The sequence below is a fragment of the Panthera pardus genome, unplaced genomic scaffold (genome assembly GCF_024362965.1).
Source record: "Panthera pardus isolate Hobbes unplaced genomic scaffold, ASM2436296v1 HiC_scaffold_13, whole genome shotgun sequence".
In the NCBI taxonomy this organism is placed as follows: Eukaryota; Metazoa; Chordata; class Mammalia; order Carnivora; family Felidae; genus Panthera; species Panthera pardus.
The window spans coordinates 163917248-163937422 of NW_026526688.1; the positions used below are offsets into that span (position 1 = coordinate 163917248).

Sequence of the window (20175 nt, forward strand, 5' to 3'; positions counted from 1 at the left end):
TGTGTGTGCACGTGCATATCCAGCCCTCTTCAGTGTCTTCTGCCCCCTTCCTCCCCATCTTCCCAGACATGGAATAATGTCTGTTTCTGTGCAGGGGAGAGAGGAGTTGAAGCAGGCAAGTGATTGGCTGGCATGGAATGTGTAGCTTTTCGAGTACTCTCTCCCACCACCTTTGCTGGTAAGCAGTAGGAGATGCAGGCCATTTTTTTTTAAGTCCAGGGATTTAAAACTATGAATTCCAGAAATTGTTTTAGTGGGTAGTGACTAGAATATAGCACTTTTTAAAAATAGCTTGGAAATTTACCAAAGTGTATTGCGGATTATTATTTCAAGTATATCATGTGGGTGTGTGTATACACACACACACACACACACACACACACACACTGGGTTGTTATATAAAATGTATTATAAGTACATTTATATACAATGTATTTTTTTATTGCAACAAAGAGTTTGGAAACACTCTCTAATCTGTCCATTTCACCCTTGTTTTAAACCTGGGGAGCAGCCATTGATATGCTTATCCCTAGATAGGTGACTTACTCCTTATACAGTGCTCTCCTATTATCATGACCTCCTTCAAGGTAAACTGTTTGCTACACAGGTAGAAATATACACAGGTGGTATTTTACCACAGTTCATCTGAATAAAAGATATGCAGTGAGGTAGTTTTTTTTAAATTACACTGCCTCTGGGTACAAAAAAAAACCCCACTTTGGTGGATCTGTTAATCTGTAAATTTTGTTTTATGATGGGCCTAACTTAGCACCAAGATGTGATTTAAGCACCAAGAGAATTTGGATTATTTAATACTAGTACATAATAAAACTACTTATCAAATATTCATGTGGGCACATACAGAGGCATAATTGTATTCTTGTAATGCACAATATAAATACTAATATTGTTTTGGAGAATCAGCATGGTATGCTGAAGCCATGGTTTGGAAAAAGGCATTGTAGTATGTTTTTATCTGTGGGAATTACTGGCAAGTATAATTGAGAGATTCTAAATACTGTAGTTGTTTACTTCCCTTTTGAATTCGGCTTCAATAATTTTCGTCTTGCTTTTTTTAAAATAACCATTGGATTATTCTGTAAGACCCAGGGTACAAGCTAAACTATGATTGTTTTATTGATTTTATATCTTTTAAAGATTTAAAGTTTCCTCCCACCAAAAATAGTTTAAAAAAATATTTAAACAGAGAATGGTGGAATGAATGTTCATGTGCCCATTCCTCAGCCTCAACATTTATCAACTCTTTGTTATCTCTACCCACTCCCTTTCTCCATCCAGTTCCCAGTTATTTTGATGCAATCCCTTGGTCATGAAACATCATCTGTAAATATTTCAGGATGTATTTCTGAAAGACAGACTTTCATTTCTAGACTTATACAGTAGAATCCTCACCTGTTGGGGAATTTACTAAAGTTCTGAACACTCAAATTGTGTTTGGGATATTAGAGTGATATAAAGGAAAAGTGAGATCCTATAAATGGGCTAAATGGAAAAAGCAAAATACCTGATGAGCAGATGTACCAAAAAACAATAGAGGAGTGACAATGAAAAAACCCTTCAATAGCTTTTAAGTGCCCATGTGGAAAAAAGACAGATGAGCATTTTAAAAACAAGGTTCTTTATTTTGAGAGAGAGAGTGAGTGAGCATAAGCAGGGGAGGGGCAGAGAGAGAGGGGCACAGAGAGAGAATCCCAAACTGGCTCCACGCTGTCAGTGCAGAGCCCAATGCAGGGCTTGATCTCATGAACTGTGAGATCATGATGTGAGCTGAAATCAAGAATCAGATGTGTAACCAACTGAGCCTGCCAGGCGCTCCAGCTTTTTTGAACACCTAGTGTGTGTCTACATTCTGTACAGGTCAGTGGGGGAATGAAGCCAAGTGTATTTCATACTATCTGAGATAGAAATTCTGCCAATACCATACTGTCTTGATGCTTACAGCTTTGTAGTAGAGGTATTGGCACAAAACCAGACACATAGACCAATGGAATAGAATAGAGATCCCAGAATTAGACCCACAAAAGTATGGCCAACTAATCTTTGACAAAGCAGGAAAGAGTATCCAATGGAAAAAAAGACAGTCTCTTTAGCAAGTGGTGTTGGGAGAACTGGAGAGCAACATGCAGAAGAATGAAACTAGACCACTTTTTTATACCATTGACAAAAATAAACTCAAAATTGGTAAAGGACCTGAATGTGAGACAGGAAACCATCAAAACCCTAGAGGAGAAAGCAGGAAAAAAACCTCTCTGACCTCAGCCACAGCAATTTCTTACTTGACACATCTCCAAAGGCAAGGGAATTAAAAGCAAAAATGAACTACTGGGACCTCATCAAGATAAAAAGCTTCTGCACTGCAAAGGAAACAACAAAACTAAAAGGCAACCAACGGAATGGGAAAAGATATCTGCAAATGCCATATTGGATAAAGGGCTAGTATCCAAAATCTATAAAGAACTCACCAAACTCCACATCTGAAAACCAAATAATCCAGTGAAGAAATGGGCAGAAGAATAGACACTTCATGAATTGGCACTTTTCCAAAGAAGACATCCAGATGCCCAACAGACACTTCTCAACGTCACTCCTCATCAGGGAAATACAAATCAAAACCACACTGAGATACCACCTCAGTCTGGTCAGAGTGGCTAAAATGAACAAATCAGGGACTATAGATGCTGGCGAGGATGTGGAGAAACGGCAACCCTCTTGCACTGTTGTTGGGAATGCAAACTGGTGCAACCACTCTGGAAAACAGTGTGGAGTTTCCTCAAAAAGTTAAAAATAGATCTACCCTATGATCTAGCAATAGCACTTCTAGGAATTTACCCAAGGGATACAGGAGTGCTGATGCATAGGGGCACCTGTACCCCAATGTTTATAGCAGCACTTTCAACAATAGCCAAATTATGGAAAGAACCTAAATGCCCATCAACTGATGAATGGATAAAGAAATTGTGGTTTATATACACAATGGAATACTACATGGCAATGAGAAAGAATGAAATATGGCCTTTTGTAGCAACGTGGATGGAACTGGAGAGTGTTATGCTAAGTGAAATAAGTCATACAGGGAAAGACAGATACCATATGGTTTCACTCTTATGTGGATCCTGAGAAACTTAACAGAAGACCATGGGGGAGGGGATGGGGGAAAAAGTTACAGAGAGGGAGGGAGGCAAACCGTAAGAGACTGTTAAATACTGAGAACAAACTGAGGGTCGATGGGGGGTGGAGGAGGGGAAAGTGGGTGATGGGCATTGAGGAGGGCACCCGTTGGGATGAGCACTGTGTGTTGAATGGAAACCAATTTGACAATAAATTATATTTAATATAAAAAAAGAGAAATTGTTTCTAGATTCTTTCTTGAGGGAAATTAAAAGATGTGTACAATGACTGCCAATTAAGATATTTACTGCAATATTATTTATAGCAGTGAAGAACCTCACTCAATAATAGTGAAATGATTAAATGCACATAATATATTTACAAAATAGTATAATATTTTGTAGTCACTAGAAATGATACAATGTGACACCGATTTTATAAAACATCTAGGGCATATTGAAAGACCTGAAGGAAATTAACCCACATACTAACATGAATTAGTAGTGGCTATTTCTTAGGTGTTAGAATTATCAGTGATTTTTATTTCTTCATTACTTTTTTTTGAAGTGTTGCACATCTGTCAGTGTATATAAGTTAATAAACATTTATTGAATACTTTGTGTCAATCACTCAACACTTTTCAACTTTTTTTAAAGGTTTATTTTTTTTAAATGTTTTTTTGTTTGTTTGTTTTTTTGAGGGAGAGAGAAAGAGTGTGCTAGTGGGCGAGAGGGGCAGAGAAAGAGCGAGTGAGAATCTTAAGCAGGCTTCAGGCTCAGCACAGAGCCCGATGTGGGGCTCAATCCTTACAACTGTGAGATTATGATCTGAGCTGAAATCAAGAGTCAGATGCTTAACCAACTGAGCCACTCAGGTACCCCAAACATTTTTCATCTTTTATATTTAATTCTCCTAATAACCATAAGAGGTTTTATTATCCTTATTTTGTAGATGAGACAATGAAAGCATGGAGAGATTGAGTACCTTGACAATTTGATTCTATCCTTCTACATTTACTCTTTGCTCTTTTTTTAAATTTATTTTTTATAGTAATTTCTACACCCACCATGGGGCTTGACTCACAACCCCGATGATTGTTTTCGACTTGTGCTTTGTTTTGTCCCTGTCTCCAGCATTCTGCTCATAGAAATAATGGTACAGTGAACATCTTTGCAAATAAATCTGTGTGTGCATTTCTGATTATCTTCCTAGAAAAACAGGGTCATAAAATTACTGGATCAAAGAATATAAAACATTTTAAAGGCTTCTGATGCAAATTGTGAGATTGCATATGACAAATGATCATTTCTCCTTAAACTTAAGATGTTTTGGAGCTATAAATTTGGGAGAAATAGGTCATCTAATCATCAAGGGGGATTTTTGCTTTCATCATTGTTCTTCTAAAAGACCTCTTTAAGCCTGCTGGAGAGACCGTAAGCAGAAAAAAATAGGAGAGACAAACGGGAGTTTAAATTGTGGCCATATACTTTTATGACCTTGTGGCCATTTACTTTTTCATTTTTCTGAATAACTTAAAACTTGGATTAGCCCAGCAACCTTTTTATTGCAAATTGTTTTATCAAAATGTACAAAATATTTGTACTAAATTTGCATGTAATTTCTTTGATATTTTACCTGATAGGGCCTCAGGATCATAATTAGTTGAAATTTCCGTTGTGTAATTTCAAAAATAATAGATATAAAAGGTACAACACATTGATTAGAGGCTGTAATGGCCCTAGAAACTGTTATTTTTAAATAAAAAAGACTTTCTCCTCTGTTTTCTGTCCCTCCCCCCCATTTTTTTTTTCCTAAGGAATCACTCTCTTTTTGTGACAAGCAAAATCCAAAATTTTTGGTTAATTAGCTGACGGTTTCTGTTAAGTGATTAAGGTTTTATTGTCATTCTCTTGAGCATATCTTCTTCCAAAGATGCTGTAGGTGACTTTGATTCAAAGACTAACAGAAGATCTGTGCAGGAGGAGGGAGATTTTAACTTAAGGGGATCTAGAGAATAATTAATGAAATCAGAAAATTTCTCTGGTGAAGTTACTGAAGACATTAGGGTTGAGTTTTCTAGAAAGATAAAGGATAATCTGGCAGCCTGAAAATTTGTGAGAGGTATAATTGGAATAAATAAAAAACATTACATTGAAATTTGAAGGCCGTAAATATTTTCAAGGAGAAAAAGTACTATTTTTTACTCTGAATAGTAAAATTATGAAACTACCATAAACGGCAGGTAGAAAATAAACACGAGGAGGATTTTTATCAGGGCTTCTTAACCCATGAGAAACAATTGGATGAGAAAGGTTCATATGTTGCAAAATTAGATATATATGAGCATTTAGAAGGAGAGGCCTCCAGTAGTTCTTCCAGATTCTCAAAGGAACGATTCCAAAAAAACTCAAGCTCCTATCAGAGTGTAAACGTGACAGGAGGTCAGGAATTTTTGTCTGTTTTATTCACTCCTTTGTCCCTGGTTCCTGGCATGTAGGTCTGCCCAATCGATATTTGTTCAATGTACAATTTCTGTACATTCCTGCATGGCATAGTTACAACAAGAGATTTGTAGAAGTTAGAGATTGGAATACATTCCGGATTTAGTGAGATTGATTTTACTGGTCTGCTTCTACATTTATTTAAAGTTTTTGTTTTAGTGTTTAAATCTAGATGAGTAGGGAGAACATTGGTGTGATAATTTGGCGATTGTATTCCTTCTTTTTTTCTATGCCAACATGGAAATGTAATAGGAAAGTTATTCTAAACCATACATATTCATTCATCAGTATATTAGAAAATGTGCTCTGATGCTATTTTCATTCATTCATGAATGAGACCTTTGTGCAAAACTTCCCCTTAAATTTTTGAATGGAAGATTTTGCTAATTGTTTTCATTAGATCAACTAGTATGATACTGGCTAAAAATGTAAAATCAACAAGATGTTGACAAATTTACCTGCAGAGAACGTTGCTTCATCAGCAAGAAATGTATGCAGTGAAGCTTTATTTTACCTCACTATCATTATACAGCATTTTTTTTTAGCAGGTGATATAGTGTAATCTGTGATTACATTAGTCAGCGTAATAAGTTTCTGTACTCTTTAAAATTGAAATTTGGGAGAAGGTTAAAAAGAATGACAGAAGGGTAAAATGCAAACCTGTTTTAAAAATTGTAAAAATGAGAACATTTCTAAGATAGGAGAAAAAGTGAATTTCTAAAAATTGAACTGTGACGGGAACTGTAGATTTTATGAACCATCAGTTTTCTTTGTTAAAGGGATGATTGTAAGTTCTTTATATTAGTGATTTTTACCAGTCAGACATGAAAGATATCTGAGTAACTGCTGCCTGTATTTGATTATATGTGAGTAGATTTTTCGTACTTCATAAGATCTCTGCCAGATTTAAAAAATTACTGGATTTTTATATTTTCCATAATTATTTTTGCTACTGTGAATAGGAGCTGTGATTATTCTAAATTTATTTGAAAATGATCGCATCCTTATTCTAAAAGGCTGTCAGAACATTTGGATCATTTTGGTCTTTTGCAGCATTTAAAGAGGCCTTGTGAGATTCCCAGAATAATTTTAATAGAAGGGCAGGAATGTGCCCTCATAGATTCCATATCTTGCAGTCTGGTTCCTTTCTTTAGTTGAAATCTGATGAGTTTCTAGTCACTACACATTCTAGTATTCAAGTCCAGTTGGGCCTTGAACAGCACAGGTTTCAACCGTGCTGGTCTACTTGTATGTGGATTTTTGTGGATAAAGGCAGTCCAGTACAGTTAATGTATTTTCTCTTATGACTTTCTTAACATTTTTCCCCTTATTGTAAGAATACAGTATATAATACATGCAACATACAAAATAATGTGTTAATCAACTGTGTTATCAGTTAGGCTTCCAGTTAACAGCAGGCTATTAGTATTTAAATTTTGGGGGAATCCAATTATACGGTTTTTGACTGTGCAGGGATCAGCACCCTTAACCCTTATATTGTTCAAGAGTCAACTGTGTAAAATACATCCTGAAGTCAAATTTAGAGTGTTGAGTTGGCATCTTGGAAATAACTTAGGCTGATCTTTTTACCCAGTGGGATAACCCTTTTTATAGCATTTTCTAACAACCTTTGCCTTAAAAACAGTGAGCCGGGACTTCATTTCTTTATGAAGCAGCCTTGTCACTAATTATGTAATAATTATTCTGCGTGTGGAGTTCAAATCTACTTTGTGCTAGCCACCATAACTGTCTTACTCTCCTTTTCAGATTAGGAGGTATACAGACAAATACTGAGAATATCATCATGAACATCACTGAGATTCATTTACTCTTAGTTTTTTTGCTCTGTTTGCTTGAGATTATTATTTTCTCTATCAAACAAAGACCTATACTTCAAGGGTCTTGAATTAAGATATAATTAAGATACACTCAACTTGTAGATTTCTGTTCTTTATAATTCTAGTAATTCTGTTCAGAAAGGAAGTGAGGTTAATGTGCCATCTGAACCCCGATTCAACTTTCTCTTTTACTTTTGGACTGAAGGGAAATAAGGCTGTCCTTGGAGGACCTCATTTGACCTGAGATCCTCCCAAGCACCCGAGCTGGGCCATTGTTCTCTTTATTTATTGCACATGGAAGCTTCTAGATAATTTTTCTTGCTGCAGGTTTAAAGCCTTGCCCCTTCAAAGCTTGTGCTATTTGGCTATTTATAGTCTCTTCAGTGTTGTTAAATACCAACTGACCTCCCCAAGTCACTCTTGTTTATATGACTTTTTTCTTTTAGAATAAGAAACTATAGCATTGATTACGTGTATACCCTGACCACAGTTACCTAACCTGTTTGACCTGAACCATGTGAAAAGTAGTAATATCAAAGTAGTAATAGAAAGTACTCTTTTTGTAGAGGAAATACTCCTTACATTAATCAAGTGAAATGAAAATTAAAACGAGTCCCATGTTAAGTAATATATATGGAAACAAAATGGAAAAAACAATTGACATGCAGAAAGAAACCCCAAACCAAAACAAAAACAATAAAAACCACCCCTGCTAAAAATGATTATAACCCATAAAGAAGGTCAAGGAGGTATAAACCAGCTATTTCCGAGGGTAACCAAAGTGAAAGTTGGAAATAGGAAGGTTATGTATCTATTAAGGAGGTATTGGAAATCCTAGATGGACATCGGGAAGTCTTAAAATGACACAGTGCCCTGACAGCGTGGTTACAAGAGAAAACATATTTTTATAAAAAGCTTGGCTTAAGCTCTTGCTATGTCTGAACAAGAGGCTCATTCAAAAGTGAAGCAAAACGAAAGACCTGGGCATGCTGGTACAAATCAGACCTCTTTGAAGTAGTTGTAGTATTCCTGAAACTGATTTGTACTCCAGTGGTAACTGGTTTAGTGATTTGTCCTAGAAGATGAAGTGAAAGTTTAAATTTCATTAAACATGGACTATTGCATGACTGTACTTCCCACTATGGACAGAAAAGATCTGTTGCAAATAAAAGCTTTATTTGCTTTGAGGGAGAAATGATTCCATGAACCTAAGATGATGATACTTTAGTATCAAGAATTTTGGCAGAGTTGTAGATATCATTTTGTTAACAGGTTAGGAAATATTGGGTGGGGCAGTCAAAAATTCGAGTTAAGTTCACGGGTGCCTGGGTGGCTCAGTCGGTTGGGTGTCCAACTCTTGATCTCAGCTCAGGTCATGATCTCACGGTTCTGTGGGCTCGAGCCCCACCATTGGGCTCTGAGCTGATGGCACAGAGCATGCTTGGGATTCTGTCTCTCACCCTCTATCTCTCGTTCTCAAAACCAAACCCACTCACTCTCTCTCGCGCTCAAAAACAAACATTAAAAAAATCTTTAAAAATATTTCTAGTATGTCTGAATGATATTGGTTATGAATAGGTGCAGATGAATTAGTGTTTTGTTCATATTTACCAGTTTTTTTGACTTCACAGATTTGGTTTTAGTCATGACTTAGTTGATTATGCCTGTGAACAAATGGAATATCGTATTTCTAACTTGGCTAAAGGAATTTTAAATTAAGGTTAAGTACAAAAATAATATTTTAGAGAGTAGTTAGTCTCTTCTCTTGGGTTGAGGATTAAATTCACTAAATAGAGAATAGTAAGAAACCAGTTATAATTTAAAATGAAGGTGAGTTTGAGTTTTCAATGCCAGAGTTAAAAATGTAGCCTATTTACTGAAAAATGCCGCTACTGAATGTGTACAATTACATGAGTTCTTATGTATAGTAAAATGACCACTCCCTGCTTAGTAACCATCACATTATTAGAGGTGTGGTATAATAATTCATAATCCATGTCTCCCTCAGTTAATATAATTGGACTTTGAAGAATATGTATCTCACACCTTCTCTGTAGATGAGGTAAATATTAGGCCTTGTAGATATATGAACTATTTTGCCAACTATTTATTTTAGCAAATAAAATAAAAATATATTAAATGTATTATTGCTTAATGAAGGTATTGACATGTTAGTTCAGTCATTGACATTAGTAAAAGCATTACGTGTCACTGCAAAGAGAACAAAGGGACTGGGAAACTGTAGATTAAAAGGGATTTAATTGACCCAGTAACAGTTGCCTGTATGGATTTTGTTTAGATCTGGATTAGAACAGACTTTAAAAAAAAGAAAACACTTATGAGACAGTTGAGGAAATTTGAGCATTGATTTGGCATTTGATGTTATGAAGAAATTATTATTAATTTACTGTAGATATTATAATGATATTGGCTTATGCTTCAAAAGCAAATCTTTATCTTTTTGTATTTTTATTTATTTATTTTTATAATTTTTAAATTTTAAAAATTTACTTCCAAGTTAGTTAGCAGATAATATAATAATGATTTTGGGAGTAGAATCCAGTGATTCATCCCCTACATACCCAGTGCCCATCCCAAGTGTCTTCCGTAATGCCCTTTGCCGATTTGGCCCATCCCCTCACCCATAACCCCTCCAGCAACCCTCAGTTCTGTATATTTAAGAGTCACTTATGTTTTGTTCCCCATCTCTGTTTTTATATTATTTTTGCTTCCCTTCCCTTCTGTTCATTTATTTTGTATCTTAGATTCTACATATGAGTGAAATCCTATGATACCTGCCTTTCTCTGACTAATTTTGCTTAGCATAATACACTCTGGCTTCATCCATGTGGTTGCAAATGGCAAGATTTCATTCTTTTTGATTGCCAAGTAATACTCCATTGTATATATATGCCACATCTTCTTTATCCATCCATCCATCCATGGACATTTGGGCTCTTTCCTTCCTTTGGCTATTGTCGATAGTGCTGCTATAAATATTTGGGTGCATGTGCCCCTTGGAAACAGCACACCTGTATCCTTGGGTAAATACCTAATAGTGCAATTGCTGGATTGTAGGGTATTTCTATTTTTAATTTTGTGAGGAAACTCCATACTGGTTTGCAGAGTGGCTGTACCAGTTTGCACTTTTACCAACAGTGCAAAAAGGGTCCTCTCTCTCTCTGCATCCTCACCATCATCTGTTGTTGCCTGAGTTGTTAATGTTAGCCATACTGACAGGTGTCAGGTGGTATCTCATTGTGGTTTTGATTTGCATTTCCCTGAGGTTGAGTGGTGTTGAGCATTTTTTCATGTGTCTGTTAGCCATCTGGATGTCTTCTTTGGAGAAGTGTCTATTCATGTCTTTTGCCCATTTCTTCACGGGATTATTTGTTTTTTGGGTGTTGAGTTTGATAAGTTGTTTATAGATTTTGGATACTAGCCCTTTATCTGGTATGTCATTTGTAAATATCTTCTCCCATTCCATCGGTTGCCTTTAGTTTTGCTGATTGTTTCCTTCACCGTGCAGAAGCTTTTTATCTTAAAACAATTTTTTTTTAATGTTTATTTATTTTTGAGAGAGAGGGAGAGACAGCAGCAGAGTGTGAGCAAGGTTGGAGTAGAGAGGGAGACATAGAATCTGAAGCAGGCTTCAGGCTCTGAGCTGTCAGCACAGAGCCCGATGCAGGGCTTGAGCTCACGAACCTCGAGATCATGACCTGAGCTGAAGTCAAACACTTAACTGACTGAGCCATCTGGGTGCCCCCAGAAGCTTTTTATCTTGATGAGGTCCCAATAGTTCATTTTTACTTTTGTTTCCCTTGCCTCTGGAGACATGTTGAGTAAGAAGTTGCTGCAGGTAAGGTCAAAGAGGTGTTTGCCTGCTTTCTCCTCTAGGATTTTGATAGCTTCCTGTCTTATGTTTAGGTCTTTCATCCATCTTGAGTTCATTTTTGTGTGTGGTGTAAGAAAGTGGTCCAGGTTCATTTTTCTGCATGTCGATGTCCAGTTTTACCAGCACCATTTGCTGAAGAGACTGTCTTTATTCCATTGGATATTCTTTCCTGCTTTGTCAAAGATTAGTTGGCCATACATTTGTGGGTCCATTTCTGGGTTTTCTATTATGTTCCATTGATCTGAGTGCCTGTTTTTGTGCCAGTACCATACTGTCTTGATGATTACAGCTTTTTAAAAAAAAAATTTTTTTTTAATGTTTATTTTTGAGACAGAGAGAGACAGAGCATGAACGGGGGAGGGTCAGAGAGAGAGGGAGACACTGAATCTGAAGCAGGCTCCAGGCTCTGAGCTGTCAGCACAGAGCCCGACGTGGGGCTCGAACTCTTGAACTGTGAGATCATGACCTGAGCTGAAGTCGGACGCTCAACCTACTGAGCCACCCAGGCACCCCAGTTACAGCTTTGGTAGTACATCTTGAAGTCTGGAATCGTGATGCCTTCAGCTTTGGTTTTCTTTTTCAGGATTGCTTTGGATATTTGGGGTCTTTTGGGGTTCCATGCAAATTTTAGGTTTGTTTGTTCTAGCTCTGTGAAGAATGCTGGTGTTATTTTGATAGGGATTGCATTGAATATGTAGATTGCTTTGGGTAGTATCAACATTTTAACAATATTTGTTCTTCCAATCCATGAACATGGAATAGTTTTCCATTTTTTTGTGTCTTCAATTTTTTTCATAAGCTTTCTGTAGTTTTCAGTGTATAGGTTTTTCACCTTTTTGGTTAGTTTTATTGCTAGGTATTTTATGATTTTTGGTGCAATTGTAAGTGGAATTAATTCTTTGATTTCCCTTTCTGCTGCTTCGTTATTGGTGTATAGAGATGCAACCAATTTCTGTGCATTGATTTTATATCCTGTGACTTTGCTGAAATCATGAATCAGTTCTAGCAGTTTTTTGGAAAAAGCAAACCTTTACCTAGAGATACATACAGAATATCTACAGATGAAGTGGTATAATGTCAGGAATTTGTTTGAGGATAATCCAGAGTGGTGGTAGAGGGGTTGAGGGGTGGGTGGGAGATATCAATGAAACATGATTTGCTGGGAGTTTATAATGGCGGAGTCATTATACTATTCTGAATAATTTTGCATTAGTTTGAATTTTTTTGTAATAAAGATTTAGAAAACATCTAATGCGACATTGTTGAAAGGATACTGGGAGCACTAGGTGACACTGCTATATAATGTATTCAGAAATAAAGATGGATATGAGCAACAAATGTACTTATAAACATGTCTTATGTATAAATCTTGTATTTTGTTTTTCTTTAGAGCTGAAGCCATTTATTTGAATCTTGGATGATTAGCACCTAAATGCTTAACTCTCAAAACTACTCAAGAGTCCCACAGTCAGGATTAGATGATTCAAGTTACCACCAAGAAATTACTGTCTTAAGTTCTCCGGTAAGATTATACCAATATTCTAAAGGCTAAATAGTGACTATGAAGGCTAAAAAGATTTTTAAATGCTATATTTGAGCCACTAGCTTCTATTATAATTCTTTTAATGTTTGTTTTCTTTTGAGAGAGAGAGCGTGTGTGTGAGCCGGGGAGGGACAGAGGGAGAGGGAGACAGAGGATCCCAAGTGGGCTCTGCGCTGACAGTATAGAGCCCGATGCAAGGCTCGAACTCACCACCATGAGATCATGATCTGAGCCAAAGTCAGACACTTAACTGACTGAGCTACCCAGGAGCTTCTATAATTTTTTAATCCCGACTACTGTGGCAGGAGTTGGAAGTTGTGATAACCAACCAAAGATCTTAGAAATATCAACATGCAACAAGGCTTTATGGCATTTCCTGCTCACAGATTCAGCTAGTAATGGGTACAGTCTTGCCTCTGGAATGCCTTGTTTTCCCCTTGCTATATGTCTCAGGATGGATCTTCCCGAAGCTGATGCTGAAAAGGAGTTTGGCTTCCAGGATATTCATTGGGGATCAACACCTGTAAAGAGAGGAGGTTAGGAAGCAGATTAGGCAGAGGAAATTGAATTGCAATTCAGACTTAACAAAGCTTTGGCCACCCTACAGGAAGTTCTGCAGTTGTGAGGGTTTCTTTCCCTCCATAAGTAAATAGTAAGCTCTTTGGGGACAGAGACCTATTTTCAATGCCCTTGCACAGGCCATTGTAAAGCTGCTCAGCAAATATTTGTGGAATGAAAGAAATCTGAGTAATATCTTGTGGGTTTTTTTAGGTTTTTTTTTTTTTTTTTTTTTTTTTTCTCTGTAACACCCAAGCCTTGCCTGTCCTTTCCCCAGATGAAAGTACAGCTTAGAGCAATGGGGTTAATGGAGACACAGGTGGTTGTCCTCTATATCATGAGCAAACATGGAGGTAACTTGCCCTCTATAATCAGCCTGCTATAAACCACTGTTTCTGGGCTCCATAAGATAAGGAGGACCTGCATCGGGGCCCAAGGAGAACCACTAACAGGAGTTGTAAAGAATATGAAATCCTATGGGGGAGGCGGGGAGAAGATCCTGGAAGACACAGTGACAGCTTCTTGGTACTGAGGCATATGGATTATGGTTCTAACCTGTTGTGTTTTTTTCTGTGTGTGGGGAATAGGCTGTTCGGATATGAATTTTTATCCTTTTATGCTCAAGGGTTAAGAGAGCATCTTAGAAGTCTTTTTTTAAAAGTCAGCTTGTTTTCTAGTAAGTATGGTCCTGCTTTAGTCTTTCATTTGATTTCCTTGTTTTTCCCTCATTTTTACTGTAGGATTCCCTGAGACAGGATATGTGTTAATAAATCCTCTAAAATTTCCCTGAACTTTACTAATGTATTATTTACTGCCTTGCATGTAGAGACCTTCAATTATTACCTTTTAAATGGATGAAATAAAAAATAATTGATTCTACACCATAATTAGTGTGTTGTAGAATAAGTGTTTAATAAGGATTACACTCAGCAATTCAGGACCAGAAATTTGCTTGTTTTTACATTACAGTTTTTTTATAAGACTTTTTTAATTTTTAAGTAATCTCTACACCCAACATGGGTCTCGAACATAACAACCCCAAGATCGAGAGTCACATGCTCTTCTGACTGAGCAAGATGGGTGTTCCTATACATTTCAATTTTTTCTGAGGCCTATTTAGACTCTTTTATGCTTCATCTTTTAAAATATGTAAATTATTTTCTTCATGTTGACTATTAGAAGAAGGAGATTGTACTTGTGTTTCACTGAGTGAATTACATTTATTTATTTTTCATGATTAACATGTATATCCTTCAAAGTTTTAAATTTGATTATTTAGGGAGTTTACGCCTTATCTGATCCTTCTGTATTTTTATGTCCTTCTTGCTTACTTAGTACCCCACCAGAGGGCAGGCAAAGGAAAGGAGAAAAGAAGATACTGATTTCAGTTCCCAAATTCTTACATAGGCACCTTTCACTTGCATATTTTGTTGTGCTTCTGGATGATGTGAAGACAATAGGATCATCTGCCTTTTGCTATTTTAAAATATTTAGTAGAATGCTCAGTTATTTGGAATTAAATTATGTAAGGTTGATTTCCGGAATTATAGAACTAAATAAGTATACTTTAAATTCTTCAACTTTATATTCTTAGATCCATGTATTTTTAAGTTATCCATCTTTTCTTGGTAATTCATGCCACCGTTTTCATTGCTACTATTGATCATTACGATTGACTGTAAGGAGAAGATTTTGTGTTTAAAAGTACACTAGAATGTTCACAATACAGTGTAAAGTTTTAGAATACTCTGACTTTCAATGTCCCGTAACACTTGACGTTTCTGAGGTGATCAGGGAATTTTCAGAATGATAAGAATTATCTTTTGAAATTCAAGTTACTGTTTTGCTCTTTTGTTGGAAGTTTCTTTAAAAGAAAGACACGCCTCAAACGAAAGTAAATTTGCCTGAACATTATCACAGCATAGGTTTTAAAGTCTAGATGAGGACGCTAAATATTTTATGGTCTCAGTATGGCCGTTAACACCCATTGTACACGGACATAGATGTGTATATGAAGTGCAGTTTCATGGTCTCTTGCTGTTTGGCCTGTTATCAGTACGAACAGCAAATGGTGTCCAAATCAGCTTCAAGACAGCTGGCAGTTGACTTGCTGGCATTTAGCACCACCTAAGTACACATGACAGTTTTTTGCTCTTTGACACAAAGAATGTACCTTCCCTTCTCACCGGGAAGCTGGTGCAACCATCTTTCTGTGTGCTTTTGGATCTAGTAATGCAGAAGAACCTTAAAATGGATTTTTTAAAGAGAGTTGTTCCTCCCATTCTTTCGGGAGATGTGGTTTTGGACACTAGAGATAGTTTTCGGGAAAGCTCCCCAAGATTACTTAAGATGAAACGTCTTAGTTTACTTTCATCAGAGAAGATTGTAGATGAGAAAGATGGACTCCATTTCTGTCACACTAATTATGACAAACACCAACATCACCAACTAGGTAAAGTAAAAATGTACTATTTTCAATTCTTTAAAATACCTTAGGAAAGGAAAATTATTTTTGTAAGTACAGTTCTAACGAGCATACGTTTTTGTTTTGAAGATCAAGTATATTAAAAATGTTTAATATAGTAAATGTCTATTTGATCTAATTTTTTTTATAGTATCCAAGTTTTTGTTTTGAGTTTAGATGGAGAAATATTGATGGTATGGATCAAGATAAAGCCATTAATACAGTAAAAAGTTTGGTGATCTTTGGAAAATATTTTGATGAACAAAGTATTATATTTATTGAAACAATGTTACTGGTACAACCTATGGGATATGTAAATGAAAATTAAGATACAGATTTTATCTATCACTATAGAAGCCACTTATTTTGTTTAAAAAATATATCCCATTCTTACTAAATATATATATATATATATATATATGTATATATATATATATATATATATCCCACTCTTTGTTCTAAAGATAGTGACTATTTGGAGTGAAATATCAAAAAAGTCACATCTTTGAATATAATGATTATTTTGTGTCATAGTATCTTTGTTTTCTTTAATCCAGCAATATTGAATTTGGTGTGTTTTAAAGTCTGAGAGAATAGTATTTCTTATAAATTAAGAGAAAAATTAGCTGTGTGTATAGCAGCTGGCAAATATCAAGACAGGAAAACCCTTTAGGAAGAAGATGGAAAAATGCTCTAAGTTTTTACATTTTTGATTAAAACACTTTAAAATGTTAAAATGTTTTGTATGATTATGACCTTTTTTAAATTTTATTTTAAATTTTTTAAAATTTACATCCCAATTAGTTAGCATATAGTGAAACAATGACTTGAGGAGTAGATTCCTTAGTGCCCCTTACCCATTTAGCCCATCTGCCCTCCCACACCCCCTCCAGTAACCCTCAGTTTGTTCTTCATATTTATGAGTCTCTTCTGTTTTGTCCCCCTCCCTGTTTTTATATGATTTTTGTTTCCCTTCCCTTATGTTCATCTGTTTTGTCTCTTTAAGTCCTCATATGAGTGAAGTCATATGATATTTGTCTTTCTCTGACTGACTAATTTCACTTAGCATAATACCCTCCAGTTCCATTCACGTAGTTGCAAATGGCAAGATTTCATTCTTTTTGATTGCTGAGTAATACTCCATTGTATATATATATATATACCACATCTTCTTTATCCATTCATCCATCAATGGGCATTTGGGCTCTTTCCATACTTTAGCTATTGTTGGCTATTGTTGATAGTGCTGCTATAAACATGGGGGTGCATGTGTCCCTTTGAAACAGCACACCTGTATCCCATGGATAAATGCCTAGTAGTGCAATTGCTGGGTCATAGGGTAGTTCTAGTTTTAGTTTTAGGAACCTCCATATTGTTTTCCAGAGTGGCTGCACCAGCTTGCATTCCCATGATTATGAACTTTTTAATCTTAGGGAATAAATAACTGCTCATATAAATTAATGTAATATTTAGTAGAAAGAAGAGTTTCTGTAAGATCTCTTGTTTTTTATAGCTGTTTTCTATGCATATTTTCATATGCACATGCACATTTTTATTTCTAGAATTTAAAAATGAGATTTACTATCCAAACTCCTCTTGCCTTTTCTTTTAATACATCATAAACATCTCTCTGTCTCACTTAAAGTGCTCTCCGTTGTTGTATATAATAGTTTATTCAATCAGTGTCTTAAACTGATGAACATTTAGAATGATTTTAATTTTTAGTTATTAAAAATAATTATGTAACAAATATTCATTTATATCACTTTTTACCTCTGTATGATTACTTCTCAGTATAAATTTCTTTGTACATTTTAAATTTGAATACACAATGCCAAGTTACCATTCACAAATTTCTCAATTTAAGCTCCCCAGGGCAGGGCTTGTCCCTGTTTTTTTTGTATTCTCCCTATTTCTTGTCAGTTTAAAAAATAGGGTCATATTTATGAGAAACCGTATATTTTGTTTTAAAAATATCAATTGTGTAAAAGGAGAAGGAAATTTAAGTTTTCAGAAGAAATTTATGTTGGCATTTACAATGTAATGGTCAGAAGTCATTTTTATGCTCTTCACATATTTGGGTGGATGAAGTAGAGGTGAGGCCACTGATGGATTAGTGTGTCTTAATTTAAATTAAAATCTGTAGGGGAACCTGTGTGGCTCAGTTGGTTCAGCATTCAACTCTTGATTTTGGCTTAGGTCAGGATCTCCTGGTTCGTGAGACCAAGCCCCGGGACGGGCTCTACGTTGACAGTGTGGAGCCTACTTGGGATTCTCTTCCTCTCTCTCTCTCTCTCTCATTCTCTCTCTCTCTGTACCCCCAACTCCACTGGTGCACACTCTTTCTCTCACTCTCTTTCTCTCTCTCAATAAATAAATAAACATTTAAATTAAAATCTGTAAGTCATTCAGCCCTTAGTTTTGTGTTCAACAGTGTATGCATATGTGAAACCTATGAATATATGTATATGTGCAGTGATTTAAGCTATTAAAAATTTACTTTAGCGTTCAGTCTTGAATCATCTTAGTTTCCTTACCGTACCAAGGACTGCATGGTTGGACTTGGTGCTTAAATGTTCTCTGCTATGTCCATTTGTTTAATATGGTTCCTTTTTTTTTTTTTAAGACTATTTTACACATTTTTGAATACAGCACACACGTTACAAAGTGTAATAATAGGATTTGTAATTTATATTAATTTGCAAATAAGCACTCAATGGTTAAGAATTTTCCCTAGTATTTATCCTTATACCAATCGCGGTCAAAAGCAAAGCAGAATCATGGAGTGCTGAAGAATCTGTTTGAAATTTCAGAGGCTACAGGTTCTTTGTGGAATAACTATTGCCCAGTTTTTCTCTTCAAGAACAGAATTCAGTTTGGGGCGCCTGGGTGGCTCAGTCGTTTAAGCGTCCGACTTCAGCTCAGGTCATGATCTTGCAATTTGTGAGTTCAAGCCCCGCATCAGGCTCTGTGCTGAAAGCTCAGAGCCTGGAGCCTGCTTTGGATCCTGTGTCTCCCTTTCTCTGCCCCTCCCCTGCTTGTACTCTGTCCCTCTGTGTCTCTTAAATAAACAAACAAACAAACAAATAAGTTTTAAAAAATTAGAAAAAAATTCAGCTTTATAGAGTGACTTAAAATTAACTTACAGGACTTCTTTGGCAATTTCTGTAGAGAGATTTGGTTTTAAAATGTCTGGTTCTTCAATTTCAAGTTACTGATCAAATTCCTTTTCTTGAATCTCAAGATGTGATACTAAATTTATATTGTAGATAAGAATAAGACACACATGATTCCCAGCCGTCTGCAAATAGGTTGCTTGCAACTCAGCTTGAGTGAATTTTACTTCCTGTTTTCTGGTGGTTCTGGGATAGAGATAATGCAGTAATTTAGCCAGAAGTCACGCAGATATGACTGGGTGCAGTTCTAAGGGGTGTTACAGTTTTGTTCATGTAATAAAAGGAGAATATCAAGGCTATCGAGAGATTTCATATCACTAATACAGAGAAGGAACTATTCTTTGGAGAGAAACTGGTGTGGAATCTCTCTTTATACTTGTATCAGGTGCCGAGTTATTTACTTGTTAACTCAAAATGGAAAATGTCATTTTAAGGAATGTTAGACAAGATTGTAATATGGACTGATAACTGTACTTTTGTGAGAGAATCAATTGAGAATAAGCCCGTCTGCAATATACAGAAAATTTCCTGGTACTTTTTGACCCTAGAAGCGTTCATAGATGCTTGGGGTTTCCTTCACAAAAATATGCATAGAATTTAAAGGTGTTTTCAGGGTTGATATTTTGAACATTTCTCTTTGCTTTTGGTAATTTTTTTCACTTTTTAACTGTCTCTGGATATTAAGTCAACATGACATTTTAAGAATTTTGTAGATATTCTCAAACAGCTGACTGGATTTGCCAGAAATCCTCTGTTTCTCTGTAAAACCTATTTACAGATGCCTGTGGCTGACACTGCACACTGTCCAAAGCCTTTCCCGCCATTTTTGCACCCAACAGGTTGGGTTGTGTGGGCTTACCAAGAGTTGGCTGTGTTTTAAGCCAAACCTGTTTATGCCAATTACGCTTGTAATGGTGATCGTGCAGTTTAGTTAGGTATTACCTAATTCAGTGAAGTATGAGACTGAAAAGAAGGGGTTGTTTTTGTGTAACCAAGTTTGGCTGCTGTGGTCAGACTCCATAAAATGAATTCCTAAAAAACTAAAAAATTAAAAGTGTTCTTGAGCTACAT

General features: G+C 36.0%; 1 protein-coding gene across 4 annotated transcripts in view; it reads left to right on the forward strand.

Annotated features, from left to right (window-relative positions):
- FRYL (FRY like transcription coactivator) overlaps nt 1-20175 on the forward strand; it is a 265382-nt gene that overhangs the window by 56226 nt on the left and 188981 nt on the right. For 3 of the 4 annotated variants that reach the window (XM_053901596.1, XM_053901595.1, XM_053901598.1), the window contains one exon: nt 12754-12885. The exons of the other annotated variant lie outside the window; for it this stretch is intronic. The gene's annotated coding sequence lies outside the window, so the exon portion shown is untranslated. The remainder of the gene's footprint in view (nt 1-12753; nt 12886-20175) is intronic. 4 annotated transcript variants of the gene reach the window in all.